The sequence below is a fragment of the Anomaloglossus baeobatrachus genome, chromosome 10 (assembly GCF_048569485.1).
Source record: "Anomaloglossus baeobatrachus isolate aAnoBae1 chromosome 10, aAnoBae1.hap1, whole genome shotgun sequence".
Classification (NCBI taxonomy): domain Eukaryota; kingdom Metazoa; phylum Chordata; class Amphibia; order Anura; family Aromobatidae; genus Anomaloglossus; species Anomaloglossus baeobatrachus.
This window is the reverse complement of record NC_134362.1, coordinates 45,175,863-45,187,981: the sequence shown is the minus strand read 5'-3', so window position 1 is coordinate 45,187,981 and position 12,119 is coordinate 45,175,863.

Here is a 12,119-nt window from a genome sequence, read left to right as displayed (position 1 = left end):
GTGTATAAAAATATAACAATACAAGGAAATATCAAAACATATCGAAAAAAACATATTATGCAAGAAAGATAAAATCATGAAGATGTCTGAAAGCAAGGCAAAAATGTATTATCCCAAAAATAAAAAATATATATATATAATATATAATGGATATATATGACATGTGAAAAGTATAAAGAAACTGGGGTTTTTTTTAAAATGAAAAAGGATAAATTACGGATAAACCTATGAGCACGTTGGAATGTTAAAAAACATATATACTTAAAATTATAATAAAAACATACACTATATACATAATTCATCAAATGAAATAAATTTTGTAAAATTTCTAAGGGAATATGATTATAAATATACAAAAAAATGGGACAATTTTTTTTTTTTTTTTTTTTTTTTTTTAAAAATCTTTTTTAAAATACTAAAACTTTTTTTTAAAAACCTTTCTTAGAACATATATATTAGGATTATAACACTAAAAACAAGAGGAAACTGAAAGAATGTGTATCAGTTGGGAATCTAAGCATGACACACAGAATAGATCAGCTGTCAGAAAAATTATGTATAATTATAACAAATCACTAGAATAAAACATAGGGATACGAGGACGGTAGTTAATAGAACAGATCAGTCACTTCATTTAAGCCGAAAGGCTTCAGTGTATTTAACCTATGTATCCAAAACGTTTCTTTTCTGCTGAGGACCTCTGCTCTATCCTTCACACTTGTGGGAATCTGTTCTATAGGTGTTATTTTAAAATCTAAACTTTTGTTATGAAAGATTGTGCAATGTTTGGATAAACCATGTTGTAAAAAACCTGTTCTTATATTGTGGCGATGGGAGTTTAGTCTATTGTGAAGTGCCTGAGATGTCCTACCCACATATTGTTTACCGCATGAACAGTCTACCAGGTATATAACATGGTCAGACTGGCATGTTAGACGATAATTAATTTTAAAATTTTCCGAATTCCCTAGAGAACAAAAAGTAGTCCTCCCATGGCAAATGCTCCTGCAGCATAAACAATTTTTCGAGCCACATTTATAGGAACCTACTATTGCCATGGGCTTTGGGCTCAATATCTCAGTTCTAAGCCTGCTCGGAGCTATTATAGTTTTGATCGTTGGGGCCCGCCTAAAGGTGACCCCTGGTTTAGAGGGTAGAAAAGGCTTTAAAATGGGATCGTTGAGCAAAATGTCCCAATGTTTGGTGAGGGTATCCCTTATAGCGACATTATCCCCACTATAGGTAGTGATAAAATTCAGAGTAAACTCCTGCTTCCCTTTTTCCGGTTTCAACAGTCTTTTGTCGTTCAATAGCCCCAAAGGGCAAGGGTCAGAGTCTCTCTTGATCAAATCTGATTGTTTAAATTTTAAAGTCTCTTTGTAAGCTCTCTGGACCAGCGTCTTAGGATATTCTTTTTCTAGGAACCGCTCCCTTAAAATCCCTACTTGTTCTTTAAAATCAATGTCATTAGTACAATTCCGCCTTATGCGCTTATATTGATTTGGGGGGATATTGGATAGCCACTTCACATAATGCTCACTCCCATAGTGGATGTACCCATTTGCGTCAACTTGTTTGAAAAAATTTTTTGTGTGGATTTTACCATTATTATGAAAGATGGTTAGGTCCAAAAAGTTAATTTCTTCCTTGTGTGTTACTGATGTGAAGGACAAACCCCAGTCATTATCATTCAAGTTATCTAGGAAATTGTTAATATCTACAAAATCACATTAACAATTTCCTAGATAACTTGAATGATAATGACTGGGGTTTGTCCTTCACATCAGTAACACACAAGGAAGAAATTAACTTTTTGGACCTAACCATCTTTCATAATAATGGTAAAATCCACACAAAAAATTTTTTCAAACAAGTTGACGCAAATGGGTACATCCACTATGGGAGTGAGCATTATGTGAAGTGGCTATCCAATATCCCCCCAAATCAATATAAGCGCATAAGGCGGAATTGTACTAATGACATTGATTTTAAAGAACAAGTAGGGATTTTAAGGGAGCGGTTCCTAGAAAAAGAATATCCTAAGACGCTGGTCCAGAGAGCTTACAAAGAGACTTTAAAATTTAAACAATCAGATTTGATCAAGAGAGACTCTGACCCTTGCCCTTTGGGGCTATTGAACGACAAAAGACTGTTGAAACCGGAAAAAGGGAAGCAGGAGTTTACTCTGAATTTTATCACTACCTATAGTGGGGATAATGTCGCTATAAGGGATACCCTCACCAAACATTGGGACATTTTGCTCAACGATCCCATTTTAAAGCCTTTTCTACCCTCTAAACCAGGGGTCACCTTTAGGCGGGCCCCAACGATCAAAACTATAATAGCTCCGAGCAGGCTTAGAACTGAGATATTGAGCCCAAAGCCCATGGCAATAGTAGGTTCCTATAAATGTGGCTCGAAAAATTGTTTATGCTGCAGGAGCATTTGCCATGGGAGGACTACTTTTTGTTCTCTAGGGAATTCGGAAAATTTTAAAATTAATTATCGTCTAACATGCCAGTCTGACCATGTTATATACCTGGTAGACTGTTCATGCGGTAAACAATATGTGGGTAGGACATCTCAGGCACTTCACAATAGACTAAACTCCCATCGCCACAATATAAGAACAGGTTTTTTACAACATGGTTTATCCAAACATTGCACAATCTTTCATAACAAAAGTTTAGATTTTAAAATAACACCTATAGAACAGATTCCCACAAGTGTGAAGGATAGAGCAGAGGTCCTCAGCAGAAAAGAAACGTTTTGGATACATAGGTTAAATACACTGAAGCCTTTCGGCTTAAATGAAGTGACTGATCTGTTCTATTAACTACCGTCCTCGTATCCCTATGTTTTATTCTAGTGATTTGTTATAATTATACATAATTTTTCTGACAGCTGATCTATTCTGTGTGTCATGCTTAGATTCCCAACTGATACACATTCTTTCAGTTTCCTCTTGTTTTTAGTGTTATAATCCTAATATATATGTTCTAAGAAAGGTTTTTAAAAAAAAGTTTTAGTATTTTAAAAAAGATTTTTAAAAAAAAAAAAAAAAAAAAAAATTGTCCCATTTTTTTGTATATTTATAATCATATTCCCTTAGAAATTTTACAAAATTTATTTCATTTGATGAATTATGTATATAGTGTATGTTTTTATTATAATTTTAAGTATATATGTTTTTTAACATTCCAACGTGCTCATAGGTTTATCCGTAATTTATCCTTTTTCATTTTAAAAAAAACCCCAGTTTCTTTATACTTTTCACATGTCATATATATCCATTATATATTATATATATATATTTTTTATTTTTGGGATAATACATTTTTGCCTTGCTTTCAGACATCTTCATGATTTTATCTTTCTTGCATAATATGTTTTTTTCGATATGTTTTGATATTTCCTTGTATTGTTATATTTTTATACACATTCACATATCTTTGTGACACTATCAGGATATCTGTGCCATATATTTTCTTATTCTGAATTTTCTTTTAGACCCTCAGTATTTTTGTCAATTGTTTCAATTCTGATTTCACGTATATATATGTGTGTATGCAGGTATGTGTATATATATGTGCATGCATTTATATATATGTATATATAGATGTCACTATTCTGCCTCAGAGATCGTTATGTTTAATTCACACCCTCACACACAATATTTTGTATCACAACCTACATTTATATTCACATATTCTTTGTAATCCAATCAGACTTTATTCATATATTTCAATATTTACATATCTTTGTAATCCAATCAGACTTTATTCCCCGACCTCTTATTGTCGGCTAATACCCCGTGCATCTCTTTCTCTTGCTTTGTTTCTAATATCGTGATTCATGTTTCTCCATGAATCGGCACTTCGCACACTCATCTCCTTTCCCCACAGTTTGACCTCACATCACCTCCTTTGGTGAGGAACTTGCTCCTTATACGTATCGTGATCATGCGCGGTTCATCTCTTTCGCACGGTCTGAACCCACTTCACCTTTCTAGACAGAGAAACTGTCTCTTCATGTATGTGCATTATAATTTTTCGTTCTTCATTCATTTTTTTTTTTTTTTTTTTTTTTTTTTTTTCTCTAGTTCTGAAATTGCATGTTCCTCCTTCCTTTATGTCATGTCTCATAATGAAATCACTGTGGTTAATATCACTCATTCTTATATACTTATAAATACACCATTAAATAAATATATTTTTTCTCTCCGCATATCACTAATTAGAATTATACTAAATGCATCTCTTTTAGAATGCAATATAAAAAATCATCACATATTCTATTTCATATATATTGATTTTCATATATACTGAATAGCATATCACAAACCTGTATCTCTCTATACTTTATGGGTCTTATAAATATACACCTTTTTTCTAATCCCCTAATTGTCCAGGTGTTTATCTGTGGTTGCTTTCAACACCAAGCTGTTTATATGGAGCATTGGTAGCTTAATAGCATATGAGAACACAGACGCAATTCTATGAGTTTGAATCTGTCTTGGATACGGGAATTAATCCTCTTTCCCTTTGTCCATTGCTTTTACATATATATTTTCATATTTAAATAAAATACTTTTCCCTTTCTTATATATATTATATAAAATAAATAAAATAAACAAATAAATAAATCACAAATAAAAACTTCTCCCTCTTTTCATATACACTCAAAGACCATTTTTCTAAAAATGAAACACAGACAAGCGCATATTCAAATAAGAATTTTTTGTTCATTTTTATTCATTTTCTCTTTGTCCTTTATTGTTTATTGCCTCTTATGCGGAAAAAATTTTTTTGAAACTTGTGTTGTATATGTTATGACATAGCCTTATTCCATGAGGCAATGAGTCATCGCTCAGGAACAGATGTAATGATGATGTCATGATTGGTTGCTTTCACATTTTTTTTTTCTCTGTTTGCTGCTTCATAAGGATAAATCCTCTCTGTCTGTAAGATTCTTTTTCCCTGATGAAGGAGGCAGATGAGCCTCGGAAACGCGTAGGAATGATCTAAATAAAGAGAATAATTTGACTTATACATGCTCGTGGTTTTTAGCGCGGCAATAAACCCGTTTTCTCCAGTCCTTCATAGTCAAATATTAGTAGCTTTTCTTGGCTCTGGTTGATAAACTTAGCGCATCCTTAAATCTAAAACTGCTGCTTCAGGTTTTAGTTCACACCCTAATGGTGTAAAATTTTGCAACTTTTCAAAAACTTTTCAAAAAGTTCTTATTTCCAAATCTTAAAAGAAGACTCATAAATGCACTTGGTCCTCTTTCCATTTGTCTGAGAAGTAGCATCTTATTCAGGCACCACCATCAGTAGAACTGGTGTGATATTTTGATTGTAATTTATGAGAATGGCTTTAACCTTATTTGCACAGCTTACCTTGCCTACTTTCCCCATCCACTTATTAAAAGTTTTGAGAGCGGCTTAAAACCTCAAAAAAGTTGAATGTTTTTCAGCAAAACTTTTTGACGGCAAAAAAAAAAATGGTGTAAAAGTCTTAATCATTTCTTCCCGTTGAGTCGAAATGTTATTGCCCACTCTTTCAAGTATCTCACTCCTTCACAAATTTACCTTTGATTTTATATAGTAAACTAGGCAGTTTGTTAAAGGAAGGATTAGATGTTCCAAGTACTATAGGAAGGGCATTTATGAACAGGGGTCCACCGGGGGACTTGCGGTTCCCCGATGGTCCAGTCCAAGCTTGTCCTTACCTCAGTTTTGAGCTTTCTTTTAAGCTGATTTATGACCACATCAAAGTTCTACTTTCAACTGGTCATAAATCAGCGTAAATATCTGACAGATTCAGTATTAACACCACATCAAAGTTTTACTTTCAACTGGGCATAAATCAGTATAGATATCTGATAGATTCAGTATTAAGACCACATCAAAGTCCTACTTTCAAGTGGTCTTAAATCAGTATAAATATCTGACAGATTCAGTATTATGACCACATCAATGTTCTACTTTTGACTGGTCATAAATCATCATAGGTAACTGACAGATTCATTATAATGACCACATCAAAGTTCTACTTTTAACTGGTCATAAATCAGCATAAATATCTGATAGATTTAGTATTATAACCACATCAAAGTTCTACTTTCAACTGGTCTTATATCAGTATAGATATCTGACAGATTCAGTATTATGACAACATCAAAGTTCTACTTTCGACTGACCATAAATCAGTATAGATATCTGACAGATTCAGTATTATGACCACATCAAAGGTCTAATTTCGACTAGTCATAAATTGGCATAAAAATCTGAGAAATTCAGTATTACGACCACAACAAAGTTTAACTTTTGACTGGTCTTATATCAGCATAGATAACTGACAGATTCAGTATAATAACCACATCAAAGTTCTGCTTTCAACTGGTCTTAAATCAGCATCAATATCTGACAGATTTAGTATTATGACCACATCAAAGTTCTACTTTCGATTGGTCATAAATCAGCATAAATATCTGACAAATTGAGTATTATTAGGGCATGTGTACATTGAGGTTTTAGAGGCGTTGAAACATCAGAAATTCAAGCAGAAGCCGCTCCAGGACATTTTCCTGTTTCGGGAAGATGTTGAAAGAGTTTTCTTTTCTTGAAGCTTTTCCTGAAGTTGTTTTTGAAGAGTTTTATTTTTTTTTTAAAAAAAGCATTTTTTTTCAGTCTTTTAATCAGACAGTGCATAGTTTGAAGACATTTCCTTCAATGTCCCCTTAAAACAAGTGACAAGTTTCACTAGGTGTTTTTAAAAACCTCTAGGCTGCTTTCACACCACGTTTTTTTAACATGCGCCATGAACGTTTTTTTAACGCAAAAACAGATCCAGTGCAAATGCGTTTTCATTTCAATGCATTTGCAATGGACTCGCGTCAACATGTGTTCACATGCGTTTGCATGCGTTATAGTGAGGATCCAGCGAGTTGCAGTTTTTAACTTTTTTCAAAAACGCTACTTGTAGCGTTTTTGAGCTGCGTCCAAATACTGTTTTTCACTGGATCCTGACTATACTGCACGCAAACGCATGTGAACGCTGGCATGCTGATAGACAGGATCCTGCTAGCTCTACTGAGCATGCCCAGAAACCAGCCTGGCGTGATCAGTCTCTCTCTCCCCCTCCTTCTCTCCCCCTCCCTCTCTCCCACTCCCTCTCTCTCTCCCCTGCCTGAGAGCGGCGGACGCTCGTAACCAAGGTAAATATCGGGTAACCAAGCAAAACGATTCGCTTAGTTACCCGATGTTTACCTTGGTTACGTGTGCAGGGAGCAGGCAGTCCGGCTCCTAGCAGCTACGGACGCTCGTAACCAAGGTAAATATCGGGTAACCAAGCAAAACGATTAGCTTAGTTACCCGATGTTTACCTTGGTTACGTGTGCAGGGAGCAGGCAGCCCGGCTCCTAGCAGCTACGGATGCTCGTAACCAAGGTAAATATCGGGTATCCAAGCAAAGCACTTTGCTTAGTTACCCGATGTTTACCTTGGTTACCAGCGTCTGCAGCTGTCAGATGCCGGCTCCCAGTCTATCACGTTCAGTTCCCCTCACTCCCGATCACATGACTCCAATGCCCGCCCATAAACTTCAAGTGGCAGGATCCTGCAATATAAGACATGCGTTTTTCTTTGTAAAAACAGGATCCACTTTTACAGCAAAAAAACGTTCATGACGCATGTTAAAAAAACGTAGTGTGAAAGCCGCCTTCAGGAAAAAAAAATAATGAAAAGCAAGGTGGTTTTCCCATAGAAATGGGAAGTAGTTTTGGAGGAGGATTTTTGGAGATGAAAAAACCCTCAAAATACTGATTGTACACAGGATGATTGTTTAATCAGAAAACTGGTTCTTCGGAAGTTCATGTTTTAGAGAAAACTTTACTGGTAACATAACTTTTGTCTGTAAATGTCTAATTATACGGGCTATGTGCTACCGACAACGATGATTTTTATGTTGGCATAACCTTTCTGATTCCCTGATAGATGACCATTTTGCTCATTTGTCAATGATCAGTATTTTTACACTGGCTGACAATTGGGAATGTGTAAAAGGGTCTTAACTGTTAGCACAAGAGTATTCGACTTCCCCAAAAATGGCCGCTCATGCTTTAAAATATCTTTGCAAAAAACATATTTATGACTTATAGACTGTCACACGAGAGTGATTATATACCAGTTCCTTCACAGCAATGTGATCCTAGTCTTGTGATGTGAAATATAAATCTACATTGCATAATAATTTGTTTCTTAATTGTGCGCTATCTATGAAAGAGTTATTTTAATGAAATAAATGTACCTTTGTATTACTGTTTTGCTGTCTCTTTTATTACACCACATGTCAATGGATGCACAGAAAGACTAAACTGGCAATAACTGGCAGACGAAAGTGTTCCTGTCTTGCCGGTCATCGGCTGTCTCTCCCGACTCCTCCATACACAGGAATGCTCCATAATATGCTCGGGGGCGCTGATGAGGAGGTATATCAGCATGCACCCTACCAAAGATTGACAGTGGCACTTAACAGTTTAACGGTCATGGTCAGGGCGCCGCTCCACCTGCGCTCTCTTAGGCCTCTGCCACACTTCCGCAAAAAACACGTACGTGTCTCACGTTCCGTTTTTCGGGTCCGTGTTCCGTTTTTTATGGACGTTTCTCCAGTACGTGTGACATCCGTGTGATGGCATATGCTCGTCGTGAGAAACGTATGTGTAATGTCCGTTTGAAATGATCCGTGTGTGGGGCAAAATGTCGTTGCTACATGCCGGCTGACAGCCGACACAGACACAGACGCGCGATGAGAATGAACTCGGATGAACTTCACCCGACTTCATTGTCATACCGCGGCTCTGTCTGTGTGTGGCGTTCTGATTAGCGGTCACCCGTGAAGGACTCACCGGTGACCGATAATCCCCTGAGTGACTGAAGTTAGCGGCGTGATTATCGCTGCCGTCACTCAGGCTACCCGCGGCCAGCTGGAGTCCTCCACCCGAGACCGCAACTCACCTGTGATTTTTTTGCAGATCGCTCTGCTCACTTCAGTCACCTGGGCGACTTGCTGTCACAGTTGGAGGATCCAGCGGTGGCCGCGAGTAACCTGAGTGACGTCATCGCTGTTTGCGCGGCTCACCTCAGTTGCTGCGTGGAGCTGACAGAGATTGGTCATGGTATGTGGCCGCTCCTGTCACCTTCATGTAGCAGAGCTGAGAGCGTCGTGGGACCTCCGTGGATTACGCCGGACCTGGATGGGTATTTGTGGCTTAATAAAGTGGTGAAAGGGTGTTTTTTTGTCTTTTATTCCAAATAAAGGATTTTTTTGGGTGAATGTGTTTATTTACTTTCACTTACAGGTTAATCATTGGGGATATCATAGATACCTGCCATGATTAACACCTTATTACCCCAATTGCCACCGCACCAGGGCAATTCGGGATGAGCCGGGTAGAGTCCCGGGACTGTCGCATCTAATGGATGCGGCAATTCCGGGCGGCTGCTGGCTAATATTGTTAGGGTGGTGGGCTCCCCATAACGTGGGGTTCCCCATCCTGAGAATACAAGTCTTCAGCCGTGTGGCTTTACCCTGGCTGGTATCAAAATTGTGGTGGAGGGCAGCACACCGTTTTTTTTAAATTATTTATTTATTTATTTTACTGCAAGATATAGACCTGCCCACCGGCGGCTGTGATTGGTTGCAGTGAGACAGCTGTCACTCAGCGTGGGGGCGTGTCTGACTGCAACCAATCATAGGCGCCGGTGGGCGGGGAAAGCAGTGAATACGAGATTGAATAATGAGCGGCCGGCATTTTCAAAAAAGTAAAAGCCGCCGGAGGTTTTTGACAGCTGTGCAGTGCCGCGCCAGTGATCGGGGATCGATGAGTATGAGAGAGGGGGAGAGACCGACAGACGGACATAGAGAGGGACAGACAGAGAGAGAGACAGACAGAGCGACCATCTGACAGCGAAAGATACCGACCGACTGACAGAGGGAGATTGACCGACATCGCTTCCAGAATTCACCAAAAAAACGCACACGGAAATATGTGCAGGCACGTACCCATTGACTTTAGCGGGTCCATGCCTGCGTGATGCTGGAGAAAAACGGACATGTTGAGCGTGTGGAAAAACGCACACACGTACAAACGACACGGACACACGTTCTGTGTGGTTTTACGTGTGTGTGCCTGTTACCATAGGGTAACATTGGTGTATGTGTCTCCGTGCCGCCGGTACGTGCAAAAACATACCAAACACGTACCGGCGGCACGGATGTGTGTTGGAGGCCTAAAGCCTGCTTTACACCTTACAATTAAGCATACAATATTGTATGCGATGTGACCGGCCCCCATGGTATGTGCGGCACGTTCAATTTGTTGACCGTGTCACACAAACGATTAATTGCCATCACATGTACTTACCTATTATACGACCTCGTTGTGGGCGGCGAACATCCACTTCCTGGAGTGGGAGGGACGTTCGGCGTCACAGCGACGTCACACGGCGGCCGGCCAATAGAAGCGGAGGGGCGGAGATGAGCGGTACGTAAACATCCCGCCCACCTCCTTCCTTCCGCATTGCCGGCGGGAGCCGCAGGACGCAGGTAAGATCTGTTAATCGTTCCCGGGGTGTCACACACTGCGATGTGTGCTGCCTCAGGAACATTGAACAACCTGACGTTCAATTTTTAGGTTTTGAACAACGTACATGCGATCAACGTTTATTCGTCCAATTACAATCGCACGTAGGTTTCACACACTACAATATCACTAACGATGCCGGATGTGCGTCACTTACGACGTGACCCCGCCAACACATCGTTAGATATATTGTAGCGTGTAAAGCCCACTTTAGAAGCACATGTTGCCTGATTAAATCAGCCGACGTGCGGGGATAGATGCGGGCTCTGCGTGTGAACCCGCATCAAAGGCAAAGAGACGTTGGATGACGTACATAGCATGTCATTTATCGTTAAGGGGTTAAAGCAAATTTGCAGGTTTTTTCTCTGTAATTTGCGGACAGAATGTTGTAGATGAGACCCTGATTCCACTAATGTGTCACTTATTAGGCTGCGTGCTGCTGTTTCAATACGTGTATTTTATCAGCAGAAAATTATCACTGCTTGGACTAGGTGCCCTAGTTAAACTCCGCCTCCAGCTTTGATTTGCAGTTTACTGTCAATATACAATGTACACAGAGAGCTGATAGGGGGTGGGCGGAGTTAGTTTTCTGAGCTCTGCTACATCTAAAATCTCTGATTGTGTCACAACTGCTATATCTAGTAAACTAAGTGATACATCGCTTTAATCAGGGTCTCTTTTCCTACGTTATGCTGCTCTCAGATCAGGTAGCAAAAACCTGGTGACAGATCCCCTTCAATTTTTCATTTCATAAATCAATAGCACACGTGAAAATAATCAGCTTTGTAATATATCTTATCAGCGCAAGCTGCTTCTTTTTCCTCCTGGACTGATCTTTTACTCTCAATTCATGGGTAAAATCTGCATTCAATGAAGACAGGTCTTCCCATTATGGAGATAGCAGAGGACAGTTGCTGCTTTTAAAATTCTATGGAGGAGGGAGGAGCTAGAGGCAAACACAGTCAATCTTAAAGTGACAGTTACAGTTCTCCATAGAACTTTATGAGCACCAACTGTCATCTCCTATCTCAGCAATGGGAAAATCTGCATCTTCACTGAAAATAGATTCTCGTAAATTGAGAACTTTGAGCATAAATAATCCATCCTGGAGGAGAAAGAAGCAAATTTCCCTAATAAAATATATTCCAAGGTGTCTTATTTTCACCTTTATTATTGATTTTGGGAAAAACAAATGATGATTACTCTTCAAATTATGTTAGATTGAATTTTATTCATGCAGATTATAGATATTCTCCTCCTCCACCCCCAGGGTTGTTGGTAGGAGCATCCTTAATCCGGGATATGCCAGAGGCTCCGGGCTATAGGGGAGAAACATAAGTTTTCTGTTTGTTCTTTTAACTTCTGGATCATCATTTAAAGTGTTCCTCTGATCTCTTGGCTTGAAGAGCTGCAGGTAAGACGTATGATTGCTCCTTAACTCCGGCCAATTTCCGTTTTTGCATTTTTCGTTT